Here is an 18,551-nt window from a genome sequence, read left to right on the forward strand (position 1 = left end):
AAAGCAAATTCATCAATGATAAAGGGCAAATCAGTAAACTTAACAATCAAATTACAAAAACATTGCAGTAAATCAAAAAAGAATAAAAACGGCCATAAAGGAAAGGGGGAATTTGGCAAGTACATAATCACGAATTGTTATTAAGGTGTTCCAGAATAAAGGGGATAAAACTTTTACGAAACCTTTCTGTAACAGCATGGATCGGAGAGTAAGTTGGGATTGCTAAGGAGGCTGACCGGGGGAGTCGGAGTCTAATGGGATTGTGAAAATCAGGGAGTAAGTCCTCAGTACGGGGATTGGAAATGACAGATTTAGCGAAAAGCAGGCAAATTTTTTCCCTCCTTTCTTTTAAGGTGGTCTTCTCTGTAAATGATCCTGAGCGAACGCTTTTGGACCGACTCGATTTTGTCACTAAGTTCATTTGAAAGTTCAATCAAACAGCTTACGCAAGAACTGAAGAAAGGTGTTATTATACTTTCATCAGCTATGGGGAAATATCTCTGCGATAAAGCTTGAAAATAAAATTGGATCACACATATAAATTTCAAAATATGTGAAAATGACTTTGCTAGAGTCTCACAAAAACATCAATGAATAATTACTCTACCACGTAGTTAGTGGAAAGCCAGATATTTAAAAGTAGTGGAGTAAAGAACGTTCCAAGACTTTAACTATTATGCAAGACGCAAAACAAAACGAGGAACCAAAATAGTTAAGAAAACGACGAAAACAAACGAGGCTGATTTCCTGTGAGTGTATAAAACAAAAAAAGGAATTAAATTGCACTGGATCAAACTTTATTAAAACAAAACACAATTTAATCATTTAACAAGTAGCTGTCCAAGAAGAAACAAAGCTCTGAGCACGGACAGTTGCAACAATCAATATCCATGAATTCGACTAAATAAACTAATAAAATAGATAAATAAATGTAATAATAATGAACAAAATAAATATCAAAAATCAATTTCTCTCATCAAAAAAAAAGACCACACTAACTATGGTTGATCATCCTCCCCTCCCAATAAATACTTCTTTAATCTTTTCTTAACTTGCTGTTGATGTTCAGCCACCATAATACTCGCCAGAAGCACATTCCAAACGCTTGGTCCCAAATGGTGAATAGTAAATCCTGCCTGAGTACTCTTGCAGTGCTCAATATGCTGTGAAAAATTTACTAATCGTCCAGCTTTCCCTTATCAATGTTCTGATTAATAGTATCCCTCTTTGTCGCAGTTATTTGATATAATTTGAAAAGTCTGCAGAATCTATTAAACCAACTGTAAAATCCAGCGCAGAATCATAATATCAATAGTATCCTACTAACTGCCCTCAAAGTTTAAGCGCTCAAAAAACTGTAAGCAACATCATAATTTAAACATTTTCGTCCCTGGACCAATTTTACATCCATTCGTTCTGAAAACTAAAGTTTTAAAAAATTTCTCTTCTGCTTAGTTTCAGATCTATTACGCTTTCAGGGAAAAATCAGAGTTCTTCAGCGTTGCCAGATTGAACTTTGAAAATCATTAAGCAAAATTAATTAGTTAAATCAGACAACGTTTTCGTCCTAAAAGTTCAAGTACTAAATGATATATTGATGCCCAAAGACAGCTAAGCCATCAAGGGAAAGTTTTACCTTCTTAAGCTGTTTAAACCATAACTTTTAAGCTACTTGTTTGCCGATTTTTGGTCCGTGTTTCTTTCTTTAAGAGGATTCGATACTTCAAAGATCATTTTGTGAGCCTCGGCTGACTGTCTCAAAGGCAAAGGGCTCATTAGCGAATTCTTCCCAGGGGCTACTTATCGTTGAAACCTATTGAAAATTTGTGATTTTATTATGAGATTTTATTAAAAAGACAATGAAATTCTATCAGCAACGTTTTTAGTCGAAGCGGGTTGCGCCAAAGAAAATTTGAAGAGCTGTCAAATTGATCAAATGATTTTCTTTTGAAGTCATTTTAGGCATTTTCCTAGCAGATGTGCTACAACAATTTTAGGTACAACCCTTTCATGAAATTTAACAAGAAAATTCCGCTTCGTTTGATCAAAAAAAATTTAAACAGTTCAAAACCTTTTTATTGACAGTGAATAGATATAAAATTATTTAACTGGATATTTCGAACACAAATAAAGTGTTCATCATCAACAGTTTTAGTTTTACTGCTGATGATGAACACTGTATATGTGTTCGAAATATCCAGTTAAATAATTTTATATTTATTCACTGTCAATAAAAATGTTTCATCCCTATTTTGAACTGTTTTACTTTCGTCATGGAAAGGCAGTGTGGTCTTCGAAGTTATCTAAGGTTTTTCTAAGATTTCAGGGAAAGTAAGTGTCGGCTTTTAGTTTTTCTGCCGTTTCTTTGAATCCCTTATCCAAGCTCTACAAGTTGCGGTAAGACCGCACAATCAATTCGAAATAGTTTGGCCACACAAACTAGAAAAAACTTTATAATGGAGAGATTGGCTGATTCCTCATGGAATCAAATCCCCTTAATTGGTTCGGGCTACTATCAAAAACTGGATATGAAGCTACTTTTCATCAAAAATTGATTTGTTGATTTGTCCTAATTTTTTAAGGGTTACATATGTTTACAAAGTCTTCGCTCAACCAATTCAACAGTTAGACTTTATTCTTACTTCCTTGATACTTTAAAATCCGTTTCACAAGTAGCTTTGAAAGTCGACACCAAAAGCACCTTAAAGAGTTGAAATCTTGAAAACTTATTTAAAATTATAAGCTAAAATCATAAAATTGATTAAACATAAAAATACTATTATTTACTGCATAAACTATCTTACAGATCGCAACTCTTTTTATTAGGCTCCAAATCAAAGTATTCATAAACAAGATTTATAATTTTTATAATCATTATTAACATTCATAAACAGAAAGATATTAATAATTTTCAATGGGCTGTCACTTTGGTTGTTCGTGCTTTAAATCGGAGTGACAAAAGCCTAAATTTTTTTTAGTAGCAACTTCTATTAATGTTTTCATGATCTTCACTCATATATCTATACAAAATAAAATATACGCATAAGACACGAAAGGGTTCTCTATAACATTGTTGCTATTGTTGCTAAATCTGTTTTATGGTCTATTTCTTCTTCTTTTTCATAGTTATTTCTTTGTGAATGCATATGCCTATTTATTATGCAGCAACGTTAATTTAGCTGGGATGATGTATACGTAAGCTACTTCCATACAAACTCAATCACCAATAAAATAATTTATTGAGCAAGGAAAATGAAAACAAAGGCTTAGGATTTCCGAACATAAGCTTTAATGAATATGATTGTATTATGATATATACGATTGGATGGATAGACGTATCCATTCATTTACATACTTTGTAATGTAAATGTTTTGTATTTTGTTTACTAAGCACCAAAAGTACAGACCAGTAGAGAATCCCTCTATCCAATAGATTTTTCACCAAAGTATAGAAAATGTGGGAGGAAGAAATTCTGGGAGTATGGGGATGGGTTCTAAGCAATTATATATCCACTCAGCAGGTATTATCCTTGAATCTGGTACATACATAGTTTTTTGGGGGGAGGGGGAATAACACGAAAACCAATTTTATACGAGAATATGAAAAAATGCCTTGAAATTCAGAGAGAATTTGGATTTCTGGGGATGGACCCTTAGATCGCCTCCCGTGCGTAGATTTCTACTTTGAAATATAGATTACCTTAATGTGGATCGATTTTACATTCCTACATATCAACGGATATTGGGTAGTTCATGAGCTAATTTGTCTTGGTTACATTTAGGAGAAAATTGGGTTTAACCCAAAATTTAACATTTTGATTAAACTGATATCATTAACAAGGCAATTTTTTTTCTTTTTCTTTTTTTTGTTGTTGATTAGTTTTTCTTTGCCAGGATGTCTAGTAAAAGAAAAAGTAAATTAACATATGAAAGTAACCACTTTAATTTTCGAACTTTATTTACCATTAACTTAAGAAAACTTTGTAATTTTTTTTGGTACCCTCCCTTTACCGCAATAATAAGATAATTGTTGCAGTTCACAACACTTTTGTATTGTTTTTTTTTTAATAAGTAAAACCGCAATTTTATATATTTAAACTGCAGTTCGTAAGAAATTTTTTGAATCATGTGGATTTCAATCATGTGGATTTGAGGATTTAATCAAGAGTTAAAATACTCTCTGGGAATAGTATTGTTTTAATAAAGCTTGATCCAGTGCAATTTAATTCCTTTTTTTTTGTTTTATACATTCACAGGAAATCAGCCTCGTTTGTTTTCGTCTTTTTCTTAACTATTTTGGTTCCTCGTTTTGTTGTGCGTCTTGTATAACAGTTAAAGTCTTGGAACGTTCTTTACTCCACTATTTTTAAATATATTGCTTTCCACTAACTACGTGGTAGAGTAATTATTCATTGATGCTTTTGTGAGACTCTAGCAAAGTCATTTTCACATATTTTGAGATTTATATGTGTGATCCAATTTTATTTTCAAGCTTTATCGCCGAGATATTTCCCCATAGCTGATGAAAGTATAATAACACCTTTCTTCAGTTCTTGCGTGAGCTGTTTGATTGAACTTTCAAATGAACTTAGTGACAAAATCGAGTCGGTCCAAAAGCGTTCGCTCAGGATCATTTACAGAGAAGGCAAAATTCCATGCTCCTTCCTCCTTAAAGATGCACGCATTACCACCTTAAAAGAAAAGAGGGAAAAAATTTGCCTGCTTTTCGCTAAATCAGTCATTTCCAATCCCCGTACTGAGGACTTACTCCCTGATTTTCACAATCCCATTAGACTCCGACTCCCCCGGTCAGCCTCCTTAGCAATCCCAACTCTCCGATCCATGCTGTTACAGAAAGGTAAGTTCATTTGAAAGTTAAGAATGCCAGACCGGACATGCATATTCCAATAACGGCCTGGTAAAGGATAAGTAAACACGGAGGGAACGTATCTTAGGACAATTAAATTTGTTTAGCAGCTTAAAAATGAATAGTGAAACATTTGCTTGTTTAACAATGTTGGAAACATGTATGTGCCACTTAAGATCATTAGAAATTGTGACACCAAGAAGCTTAACATGTTTCACTAGCGTTTCGCTTGTCGCAAAAAGCAGGAGTAGATTTCAAGAAGTTGATCATCATTATCTGTGATTTAGTGGTATTTACTGTCATATTTAGATTCTTAGATTCATCCGGACTTTGGGTCAGGATTTCAACGGGGTCACTTTTAATATTCCTATGACATACTTCAAGGATCGACAAGTCATCCACATATTTCCATCTTTGGGGGAATTCCTTGCCAATTTCGTTAATCATGACAAGAAATAATAGTGGTCCCAATAAGGTTCCTTGAGATATTCCACAGTACATAGGGAGGGGGTTAGAGAAGGTATTTTTGTATTTTACAACTTTCGATCTGTCTGAAAGGAACGATATAACAATATTTACTTTAAGTGGGTCAATTTCAAAGTTATCATGTAGTAAACGAATTAGGATAGTGTGGTCAACTAAGTCAAACGCTTTTTGGAAATCGACTAAAACCAGGTATAGCCAAAAATTTGGTTTCTCTAGTTCACTTAGGATCGTGTGAATCCAGTGTACAAGGTAATGGGTGGTGGAGGTTTTTCTTAAATTACCAAACTGTCGGATGTCACTGCGTGGTATAATTTTATTTTTAAGCCAGTCACAAAGGAACCCTTCGTAAAGCTTAGAAAAAACTGGAGTGAGTGTAATAGGACGCATGTTGGTTATAGTCAGACAGGAAGATCTCTTTGGGATGGGTGTTATAAAACCTAGTTTCCAGCAACTTGGGAATTTACCAGATTTTGTAATTTGGTTAAAAATATCAGATAAAGGTCCAGCAATTGTGTCTGAAAAGGCTTTAATCAAGTCAATTGGGATGTCTAATGGACAAGCACTGGATTTTTTGAGCTTTCGGATTTTATTTATAACATCAGAGGGAGAAATTTGGGGGAAAGAGGTGGAGAGAGGAATAGTTTGACCTGAGCCAGTGAAAGGGGGGAGACTTTGTACTATGGACGCAAGATGCAGGTTCAAATCGTTGGCTATCTTGTAAGGGGGCTCAGGGAGATGACAATTAACTTCAACAGGATTTTTTTCCGCAAATCTCTTTAATTTTCCTGTACCATTGTTTGGGTATGTTAGAATACAAATCCTTAACCTTACTATTGTAATACTCAGAAGCTGCCTTTCTCAATTTTCTCTTCAGGAACTTTTTTAGATCATTAGCCTGTGTGATATGTCCTTGCTTGAACAAATTGATTTTTTTTTCATTATTAGTTTTTTAAAAGTCGCAGTAATGTAAGGTTTATCGGTAGAGCATATCTCAATTTTTTTCACCGGAAAATTGACTTCATAATTACTCCTCAATAAATTTTGGAGGGACAAAGCCTTGAAGTTGACATCATTTGTTTGGTACACAGGGGACCAATTTTCACTAGTGATCCAAGAGCCAAAATTGTAGAGTCCTGAGTCAATTAGAGGTCTAAAGACGGTTTCAGTAATAGTAAAGGAATGTTTAACTGTAGCTAGCGGAGATTGGAGTAGGCTAAAGTGGTAACTACCTCCGAGAGGGGGAAGAATGGTGACGGGTCTGTAGAAATTTGACATATTGGTGCACATTAAATCAAGAGTAGAATTGCCTTTGGTAGTAGGGACTTTTACAATTTGTTTTAGACTAAAAGTATTACATGTAGATTCAAGTTTTAATTTATTTGCATCACCTAAGAGGGAAATTCCAGCATTTGGGTATTTAGATAGTACATAGTCAGCACTGCCATGCAATTTTTCAATAAAATTAATTTTTTCAGCCGCTCTCTGCCCAGGAGAGTAGTAAAAACAACACAGGACAATCAAACTGAAAGGACGTGGTAAGACCTTAGGTCGAACACAAACCCACAAAATTTCATCAAAGGGAGTAAGACAAGGAACTAATATTTCTGAAGGATAAAAATCATTACGGACAAAGAAAAGAATTCCACCCCCTTTCTTACCCAGAGGGTGGGTTTCGCGTCTGAGTTTAATAAACTGGGTGAAATTATTCATTTTTAACATGTGTGTATTTTGAGCTTGTACTTCAGTAATAGCGATTATTTCTGATCTATATATTTTAGAAAAGGATTCTAATTCATTAAGTTTTTCAAAATTAAGACTTTCAGCGTTGCTTAACAAAAGTGTGGGAAATTTAAAACGTCCTGCAAAGGTACCATTTTTACACTTAACTTTATTTAAATTACAAATGGGTACAGGGGGTGTGGTGGGATTCTTAGCGGGGGCCAGATTAATGTAGTCAGAACAAGGGACCGAGGGAGCACATTTGACTTTTATGGAATGACAATTAGAGTCAACATCGATAGATGAATTATTAGAGTAAGAGAAGGATTTGTCTTGGGGATTTGGGGGTGGAGGGACGGGCAATGATATGGATGAAGCACGAGGAGAACAATTAGGATTCATTACAAGACAATTATTGAATGCATAAAGTCTCAGACCTGAGTCACGTTGACAGGGTAGGCACGAGGGATAAAACGAATAGGCTGGGGGTGGAGTTTCGTAAGGTGCTGGGAAAGGGGGGCTGGTTGGGAATAGTGATTCATGTCCGTCAAGAAATTGCTGGTTTGTGGCAGAGTAGGGAGGGTATAAGGTAGCATACTGTGAGGGGGGGAGGAAATAGGACTTCTGTATGCGGGGAGGGGGAGGAGGTAGCAAAGGATAAGGGAGGAGAGTTCGGGATCGTGAAAGGTTTGTCAATTTTTGAGTTGTGCCTGATGAACTTTGATGAGAAATTTCTGCTTGAGTGCGGTGCACTGAAAAAGGACGACGGAAGGGAGATGAGTGGCTCTTACATATTTTATCTTTGGACAGGGACACTGGGACAGGGCCCCAGGGAGGAGAATTAACATTATCTACTTTTTGTGCATGGGCAAAACTACAATACTTGTTATTACAAGCTAAAACTGGACAAAGCTTCACATGGTACTGCACTTAACGGAACCACAACTACCTGAAATAAAATTACGACATATATATAAAAATTTGCACTGCTTACTAAATTTACAAAGATTATGATTAAAATGTTTGCATATCACTTTTTTTTGTTGGAACTTTTTTGCTGGAACTTTGTTGATGCACTTGGTTGAAAATCACTGAGCTCATTTTTTTTTTAGTGTAATTTGCCTTTACACTATTTTCGAAAACACTTTGGCTGGAGCTTGGTTGAAGAAAAAACGTGTTCAAATACACAATTGTCTCCTAATTGGCAACAACCTGCCAAGATTATATTAGCACATTTTAGTTTATTATCAGAAGAGACAGTCTTATTATGCAGGCTATTCACCTTGTTAATGTCCACAAGTTTTTGAGCATCTGTAATGTGGTATTCAAGGTTACCATTATAATTCGGCTGTATCAAGGGTGGATTGAGGTCAATGAAAATTTCCGGATTTGTGTCACTTGTTGTGACAGGTATCACTAGATTTAATTCTCTAAGTCCTTCATCAATATTCATTTGGTTTATTGACATTGCACTTTTTTTTATGGTCAGAGATGAAAGTGTTATTAACCTCATTCAAAATGGAATTATATGCAGGTTGATTTGCTAGATCGCTTTGGTGAATTGTCAAAAAATTGGAGATGAAAGTTAATGCATCCGTTAACTTGTCTTGTAAACCAAGATTTTGGTAATATCTGTTTGTATGATGGGGGGTGTAGGGACAGTGTCCGTTTGAACTGATTTATTTTTCTTGATCGTCATATATCTTTTTTATCAGTACTTGAAAAATCTTTGAAAATGCTCTGCTTTAGCAACGTTGTTTGTCGATTATCAGTTTGGTTGTCGGGCAGAGTATTCAACTGGCAATTATTTACATACAGCTCATGACCGGAGAGAGCACTTAATTTTGATTTATATCATTTTCTCGTCAAGTTATTGCTGCTCTTTTCCAACTCGTGTAGAATTGAGTTTGGCGTTCCACAAGGATCTATGATTGGAATGATACTCTTTTAATCTATATTAATATCATACATTCAAATCTAATAGATTAAAAATCTAAAACCCTGTTTGGTGTCGTTTCGGTCAACCTGCATCTGTCACTAATTGTGATTCGATTCTTTTGATGTATCTTTTAGCATCAAAATTCCGTTTTTTAGAGTTTCGTTTACTATTGAGCCGGGTCGCTCCTTACTACAGTTCGTTACCACGAACTGTTTGACAAGACTTTGTCATTCTCGGATACATTTATTGCTTTTGCCGAAGACAGTACTCTTTGCACAGCCGGTACAACTGTGTCTGATCCCCGTTCAAAGATGATTGCCCTTTTTGAAAGAGTTATTCGGTAGTTTTATGATAATTGCTTTGCCTTAAATGTTTAAAAGTCATGTTTTCTCATTTTCTCAAGAGTTTTAAAGGCTTCCTCTGGTTTAAATGAAATATATGTATCGAGAGGATCCCTTAGTAGACGTAAAATCGATGGTTTTGTATCCTCTGCATCTCGCTTGATAAAAGCCAGTTTTTCAGCCATCACATTGACCTGATGAAAATGAAAGTCTACAGGAGCTTTAAGATCCTTATGAAACTTAAGCACATATTTCTAGGGTAAATTCTTAGAATCCTGTTTTACAGCCTAGTTCAGTTTTATGTTTCATACTATTCTATTATCTGGATGTCAACTTTTCCCTCGTCACTGAAGCCACTTTCAAAACTTTAACATAAAGCAAGAACTTTTATACAGGACCCTAACTGATCCCTACTTAAACACTTTCTTGATTTGAAATCTTTTTTTCTGTCTTGTTCTTCTTTCACTTTTTAAAACTTAGACGGCCAGATACATTACATGTATCCGAGATAGTTTCCTTCCTGGAATTATAAAAAAAAAGAGAGTTTAAATCCAAATCACTTCCAAAACTCCATGAATCACTCCAAGAATAATCGCCCGACTGTGATATAAGGAAAGTCAATTTCTGATCATTAGATTTTAGAGAATATGAACTAGCTCCCTGGTGCCTGCTATGTAAGAAATAAAGAAAAATCATACATGGAAAAACCAGGACAATGGTCCAAGATATTACAAATCACAAAATAGAGTCAGTTATGCAAGTTTGAATACATGCAGAAGGTTTTGTGCCACACGCAAGTATAGTTTAAAAAAATCAAATGACGAGAATGAACTCTTGTCACACAAATTAATCTTAAAGCCACCTATAATCACAAGTTGATTACAGACGCTACTGGATTGCTTCCAAAACCTCATCAAGAATCTGAAGGAAAGAGGGAGCGGACCCACTAGGAAACCGGCATATATTACAAATAATCAGAGTTTTAGTTTGGGTTTTAATTTCAATAAACATGGGTTCATAAATCGCTCTTATTTCTTGACAAGTTGTGTCTTATAGAGTAGAGAAGATGTTCAGAGACATAAATACCAAGGCCCCCTTTAGACATCCTACTTTGATTCATCTATAATTCTGAGGCAATTACCTTTTTGTGATGTAATTTCTCTAATTGCGAGGTAGGGCATGAAGTTTGTTTCAAACAGTTCTTGGTAACGAGTGACTGTAGGTACTGTAGTGGTACTGTAGCGGTGGTGTAGGTAGTGTAGGTACTGTAGTGACTGTAATGTAGGCAAAGAGTGACTCGTGCTAACCCTGATAAAAGTTCTAGAAAAGGACTGAAGCAGTATTCATATTATGAATTGGCATTTCATGATGATTTAAAATATGAACACTGAATTCAATCTAAAGCTGTACATCTGAGCTTAATAAGCTTGCCTACTTATAAAAGGAGAAAAAAAAATCTGAAAAAGCATAGACATATTGATGAAATTTATACCATCAAATTCAGCATATCAGAGAACCCTACTGCAATGATTTGAATTCCATATCCGAAAAAAATGTGAAATTTTATATTTTTCCTCAGAAGGATGGTCAAAGATGCGTGTTTATTTAATAGCTTTTTATTGGGGTGATAGTATCGAACGAACAGTCACAAGATATCGGCAGGGCAATAATTTGAAAAAAAATTGAATGTTACTGTCCTTATTAAGTAGCACAGGAGATTGCTCCACCTGAAACTGTCTTTTCTACTATTAGTCCATAGGGACGCACAACAGTAATTTTTGCCAGTAATATGGGTACTTCCCCGTTTTGCCCAAATATGTTAAATTTCACATATAAGATTGCATTCGTATGTTTAACTGCGCAGAAGGAGGGTAAAGGGGGGTGTCTCTGTAATAATTGAAAATGTTTTAATGGTCTACTTTTTCAGGAGCGATTATTATTCTTTAAACATTCTTAAATACATATTAATTTTTAAGTAAAAATAGAGGTAATAGACAGAAAGAGAGTGGTAGCCTCTTTCCTATTTAACATAGTCTTGAGTCAAAAGTTCATAAAAACAAACTATAAGTAAAGAGAGGTTAGTTTGAACGGAGGCCAATATCGTAAAAATATATTTTTTGGCTTATTTGAGAATAAAAGAATAACGTCCCAATATTCCAAACACTTTATTAAAGAAAAACCAAAAATTTAAATTATTTTAGGAACATCTCTAGAATTTTTCTCCTTAAAAAGTGTAATAATTCACAGATGCCAAATGTACTCAATAGGAATAAAATAAGCTTATAAGAAAAACCTAAAAGCAAAACTTTAAAGTTAAACTAGTAATAAAGACAAAAAACGGTTGTAAATCGGACACTCCAATAAATGAAATGGTTTCCAAGAAAAATGAATGCAATATGTGACGGTATTTATGATGAACATTTTCCTTTATTAAAAAATTATTATTTAGTATTTATGTATTTATTTTAAAACATGCTAAATGTTTCTCACTTTAATTCTTAAAAAAAAAATCTGTGATATAGGCGGAGAGACTCATCGAGCTAAAAATTATTGACATTATAGGAACTCCCTTCTTTAGATTAAAGAGATAAACCACGAATTTTGAATAAAATTCCTAGCATCTAATTTGGCAATTTAATGAGTGGAAAAACATAGTTCCTACAGAAAAAGACAATAAATTTTAATTACAGAAGAAGACAATTTCGAAAGGACTTGAATCCAAAGGAAACGAAAAATCGAAATAAGATGAAAAAAGAGTCTGATTGAATGAATAAATTGAGAGATAGAATAAGATATTTAAAATGATATTTCTTGAATTTAATTGATACCTTTTGCAAAATAAGTTTTTCTGAAAATGAGGCAGTAAAATTAAATGGACGTAAAATTTAAAAAAAAAATGGGATAAAATTGCTAGTTTCTAGCATTGATGGAATCAGATAACCTAGAAAAATTGAAAATAAACTGGAAGAAGCAAAAGAGGTAAAACTGAGAAAAATTGATTCTGCTAAATTTTAGATAAGCTATAAGTACAACCAAATTTTGTACTTTTGGCTATTAAATTTACGACATCAAATTTTTTTTTGCTGATAGTAGCCAGCAATATTAAAGCTTAATTCGAACAGAAGTTATGCCTTATATGAGAGGGGCTGCCCCTTCCTCTACTTTTGATCGTTATGTTAAGTTATTTAGTGCTTTAAAATTATCCTTATCCCAGTTAAACCACTTTGTGCTTCAGGAGTCTATCTTGAAAGATTGGGGCAGGAAGTAAAACTTTAGCGTAAAGAGCGATCGTTGAGAAAGGGGCAGCCCCCCTCATAAACGGAATGATTTCTGTTTACTTTATAATGCTGGGAACCAGCCTCCCCTCCGTGAAAAATTTCCCCCGGAAAAACCCTCCCCTAAAAGAAATTCCCCCGGAAAAATTACTCGATGGGAAATCCACCACCCCCTTTTGAATTTCTCCCTTTACCATTCCCTCCTCGCTGAAAATTTTCCCCGGGTATTACCCCCTGGAATCTTTTCCTTACTTTCATTTGAATTTTTTAGTTTAATTTCTGATCGTTTATCAAATCTTGCCACCGCCTCTCCCGCAGACAGTTTTCCCTTAAAGTTTCTCCCCCCCCCTCCCGAGAAATTTCTTTATTTTGTCCAAACAGCGTATCCTAAAGTATATGTAAACAATGGGCAAATCGCATAAGTTACAACCCTTTTCGCCCATGTAAAATTTTCCGTGGAAAATTTCTCTCAGAAATTTTTCCCCAAGGAAAATTCTTCCCGTGGGACATGTCCTCCCCCTTCTGTAGAAAATTCCCTTCGAAAATGTTTGTTATTAGAAAAATTAATTCCCGACAAATACTATATGTAAGCAATGGGCAAGTTGTATGACTTGAATTCCTTTACCCAGTGGCTGTGGAGCGTCATGACATCTCCAGAGGCATAGTTAGTGGACCTTTCAACTGTGCTGAACCAAAAGGCCATGTCAAGAGTTTGATCGGATGGAATTGGGTAAAAAGGGACGCGGGAGTTGAGCTTAAAATTTCTACAATAGGGTTTTTCTTATGCTGAATCTGATGATGTAATTTTAATTAATATTACTTTAGTTTTTGGGGCGTTTCCACCCTTTTTTAAAAATAAGGTAGATTTTTGGCAGGCTCATAGCTTTTAAGGGATATCATTAAACTTAATTAATCGTATATAATTGGAATAAAGATAAAAAGCAAATCCTTTCGATGTATTAATTGTTATCATAATTCAGTTTTCTAGAGTGGTCGCCAATGTGCTGAATACTCATCATTTACAGTCCGTAATCACGAACTGTTTGATTCATACAGGGCCAAACATAAAGAAGAGTTCAACCCTAAACACTGCCCCCAGCCCTGGAAAGAGGACATAAGAAAGTATTTCAATTAAATAGGAACTTTATGGGAGGGTGAAGAGTAAAATTTCGGATAAATTGGGAGGGAGGAGGAGCGTGTACAGCTGTGCTGGATTCAAACGGCTTTGAGCTCTAGCTAATTGTTAAAAGAGGCTGCAGTTGGATTAACTAATATCCCTGTTTTTCTTTTTCATGCATTAGTAATGCATTTTTTTAATACTAAATTACTAGTAGATTACGTGATCATTGTAATAAATTCATTCATTTATAATAAATTCAACTAATATAATAAGAATGTCAACCATAAACATATTTATCTAATAAAAAACAAAATTTATGGCCACCAAATCTCTTGCTTTTTATTTATCTATTATTTTTTCTCTTTTTTTTGACTTCCCGATTGACAAATGTTGACAAACTATTAGATGTTGAATTAAGGCTTGTGAATATCGATAGCTAACAAAATTGATTAATACAGCTAATAGTCCATACTACAAATTTTTAATATGTTGAATGCTGTATAACTAAGAGAAAATTAATAGAATGACATTTAAATAAAATAATATAGAATCAAAATAAACAACAATATGCAATATATGATAAATTGATATTTAATAAAATGATAATTAATTAGAAAGGATATAAAATTAGAAGACATTTTGACAAACAAATTGAACTTCCCCATTGGCTCTTTTTATGCCCTTTTCAAGTTGTTGTTTCGTCCTCTCCATCTTTCTTAATTGAAACTTTTCTTTTTTAACTTGATAAGCTTTAATTAATTAAATTAATGAACGAATGCTCAAATTATCTAACGTATAGATTGATATAGAATAAATAGATCATTAATTAAAATATCACCAAACAAAGGGGAATAAATATACCGTTCCCGGGATATAAATCCTTTTCAATATTGCCATTTCCTTCTTTTGAAATTTTTCCTATAGGAACCTGATATGGTATAACTAATAAGATTAATTAATGTATTCTTTGATTATTTAACATATTAATTAATAGATAATTATTCAAAATACGAAACCATCAAACAAAATAATAAATAAATCATTTTCAAATGTGTATTTTGTCATTCCCCTTTTTGTAAACTTAAACTTTCAATTTTTTGGCTAAGCTATAAATGACTAACGTAATTAATGTATGCTTAAATAAGTAATATATAATCAATAAATGGCCAAGTAAAGGACTGAAAATTCAAATAAAATAAACGATTCACCCTCGTCAAGGTTGCTCTTGTCATTTTCTTTCTTTGAGTTTTAAGTTTCTATGTAAACAATGTATAAGAAATTACTTCCTAACCAAGTTTGGTCAATTTTAAACCCTCCAGGCCGTCATAAGGGTAGCTGTTCAGGGTTGTGCGAAGGAGGGGAATTGATATTTAAGACTTGCTGGTCCCTTTGTTGACTCTTTCACCGATATTAAGGCCAATATTTCATACAATCCGATAAAACAGCAGAAACGAAATTTACATAACTACATTAAAGTTGAGTGGTAAAATGCACAAAACTACAATGAAATCACGTTATATGCCACAATCCATATGCACATTGCCATATGCCATGTATGTGACTAAATGGGACGAATACACATTTGTAATATGATTACTAATACAACTGATTGGTATATACTGGTTTTAGATAGATGCATACAGATGTGTGTATTGATGTAATAAAAAATTATACGCCTTTCACCTGCCGAGAGAGGCAGTGGAGCTTATGATATTTACAAATTATAGCATTCAATATTAAGAATAACAGAACAATAAATTTTATTGAGTTGGGAGTGGAACACTATAATAAATGAAAATGGAAAATAATTAGTGTTTCCAACTATATTTCCCCATAGCAGTGGTTTGTTTGTCTATTTCGGTCCATGGGAAGTGAATTTCTTTCTGTTCATTCCTAATCAAAGCACTAAGCCTACTGTCAACAAACATTTTAAAAGTATGGCAACTTTTTTACGTTTCTCGACACTGTATAAATTATTTAAAAGTTTTTGAATAGCCTGATTAAATTAATTCGCAACTCGTAGCAAAATTTAGCAGCTTTTGTAATGTTTTCTTTTAACATTCCAAAAAATTAAAAAATTAGGCTTGAAGCCTACAATTAATAAATTAAACTGATTAAATGAAACTACGCTGCTGTAGGATAAAATTGCTTGACCTCTTAAAGACCCAAAATCTACTTGACTCTAAAAATAGTGTCAATTAGTTTGTGGTACCAGGTACAAAGCGTCTGGGGCCAATAGAATTTTTAATTCTTACTAGAAGGAGTTTTGAAAATAATTAGCACATCAAAAGAATTGGCTTTCTACGGCAATTTTGAATGTTTAACATTCCCTCAGTTTTGAATTATCTTAAAAAAGTTTTAAGCCTGAAAGGTTCATCCAGTTTTCAAAAAAGGGTAAAACACCTCCAAAAAGGGTGGTGCGCGAGGGATATTAAGCCATCCCATAAAGTTTCTCCCGCTAAAATCTGCATCTTCACGGGTAATTCCATTCTCACTTCAAAATTCCTCCTAAAAAATTTCTTGCGGACAATTCTGCCTGGAAAATTCTCCTTAGCCTACTTTCGTTTTTAGAGTTTTCTTCTAATAGCCCATGATCATATCAATAATTAACTTTTACCCATTCTGGCTTCAGGGACTGTTGAGTCACAGTTTGACTGTTTGAGACAAACATTGACTGTTTAAAAAGATTCGGCTTTTGTGTTTGTTCGTTCCCTATTTTCAATAATTCATCTCTGGAACAAGACTCTGCTCTTACGATTGACGGCTCCCCAGTTCATGGATTTTTGTTCAAGTAGCTTTCTTCAAATCTTTTTGAATCAATCGGTAAGTCACCAGAGGACCCTCAGATTTTAATGATGGATCCTTATTGGGCCACTTGGAATTTCGTGACTTCAAAGGCCATGATATAAGAATGAGGGGAAAAGTCAATCAGTTTCATTTGAACCATTGGCACTTTTTGTTGCAAATAATAGGGTTGAGCTAAAACAGAATACTGCATTAGTAGTGATGCACCAATCTATTTAAAAGCGGTCATAGAGGTATACTATTGGAGCCACAAATCCCTTAAAACGTTATTACACGCACCTGGGTCTTACGCAATACTGTAATACATTTGTTTGTTATGTAATGGCATGGTGCATCTGTTTGTTACGTAATGGTATATTACATCTGTTTGTTAATCTTGCGTAACTTGTTACATCTAAAGGTCCGCTGGTCAAGTGACGAAGCATAAATAATAGGGAGTGTTTACCTATGTTGAGGTTGATGTAATCTTGCGTAACTTAGTAGGCTTATTGAGGATGACATAATCCGTTGTCACTTGTTATAGTTAAGTAGGGAAACCCCGGTTGTAACTGAGGACGGCGCACAATTTTTTGTTACGTAATGACGGCGGAAACGTAAGTGTTACGTAATAACAGCACACACGATGGATTTCTCATAATGAAGTCGTACACGTGAGTGTGAGTGTTACGTAATAACGGCGCACACATGGGCTGTCACATAATAGGGAGTTTTTTCTTTCATTACTTAAAAAACCTAAGAGGGCCAGGGAAAAAACTTCAGGAAAGACCAAACAAGATGCAAACGTAGGTGTTATGTAATTGCTTTTTTTATTACTTAAAAACCGTAAACCTTAAAAGGGTGTAGGTGAAAAACCATCAGGGCCCGCTAGTGGGGGAATATTCATGACGCAAGGCTGTAGCAACCAATTCTAACGGGGGCCATAGTGAGCCACTCCACCGGGGTTGTAGTAACCAATTCCAACGAGGGCCCTAGGGAGAAATTCCACAGAGACCCTAGCTACCAATTCCAGTGGGAGCCTTAGCAACCAATTCCAACGAGGCCCATGTGAGTAGTTCCATCGGGGCCCTAGCAACCAATTCAAATGGAGGCCCTAGCGAGCAATTCCACTGGAGACCAAGAAACCAATTCCAATTGGTTCCCTAGCAACCAATTCCAACGGGGGCTCTAGCAACCAATTCCAACGTGGGCCCTAGTAGTCAATTCCACCTGGGCCCTAACATCCAATTCCACCGAGCCCCTAGCAACCAATTCCTATGGGGGGGCCACAAGTCAAGTTGGGAACCCCTGGTTATAACTGATGAGGGCACACCCGTAGATGCTACGTTATCGAAGTTAAAAAGTCTCGATAGAAAAATCACAAAGAAAAATACCATTTCAAATTTGAAAAAGATCACGAAGAGAAAAACGTCGTGAAGAAAAAACATCTTGGAGAAAAAATGTCACAAAGAAAAAAGGTCTCGAGAAATGTCGCAAAGAGAAAAAGTCTCGAAGTTACAAAAAGTCTTAAAAAATCACAAAGCAAAAAACACATTTCGAAGCGTTACAGGAAGTCTAGAAGAAAAAATGTCAAAAATAAAAAATGTCACGAAGAAAAAAATCCAGTTAAAATGTCTCGAAGAAACAAAATGTCTCGAAGAAAAAAAAGTTAAAAATGTCTCAAAGAAACAAAACGTTACAAAGAAAAACAAAGTCTCGAAGGTGAACCGAAAGTTCACGAAGGAAAAACATCGCGAAGACAAACTAAAAAATCGCCAAAAAATTGTCACAAAGGAAAAAAAACCTCTCGAAGTTAAAAAACCTCACAGAGAAAAAAACATTTCGAAGTTAAAAATGGATGCTCAGACTCACAGGCACGGGGAGAGAGAGACAAAAATACATAAAACACACAGAGTCAGACCCGAAAAGAGACAAAGACAGACAAAGGTAAAGGCAAACACATGCTCAGACATACAGGCGAAGAGAAAAACAAAAACACACGGACAAATACAAAGAGTCAGAC

At 34.7% G+C, this 18,551-nt stretch overlaps 1 protein-coding gene across 1 annotated transcript in view; it reads left to right on the forward strand.

Moving 5' to 3' along the window:
* LOC136037579 (uncharacterized) overlaps positions 1 to 18,551 on the forward strand; it is a 178,402-nt gene that overhangs the window by 136,176 nt on the left and 23,675 nt on the right. The window lies entirely within an intron of this gene.

This window comes from Artemia franciscana, chromosome 17 (genome assembly GCF_032884065.1).
Source record: "Artemia franciscana chromosome 17, ASM3288406v1, whole genome shotgun sequence".
Classification (NCBI taxonomy): domain Eukaryota; kingdom Metazoa; phylum Arthropoda; class Branchiopoda; order Anostraca; family Artemiidae; genus Artemia; species Artemia franciscana.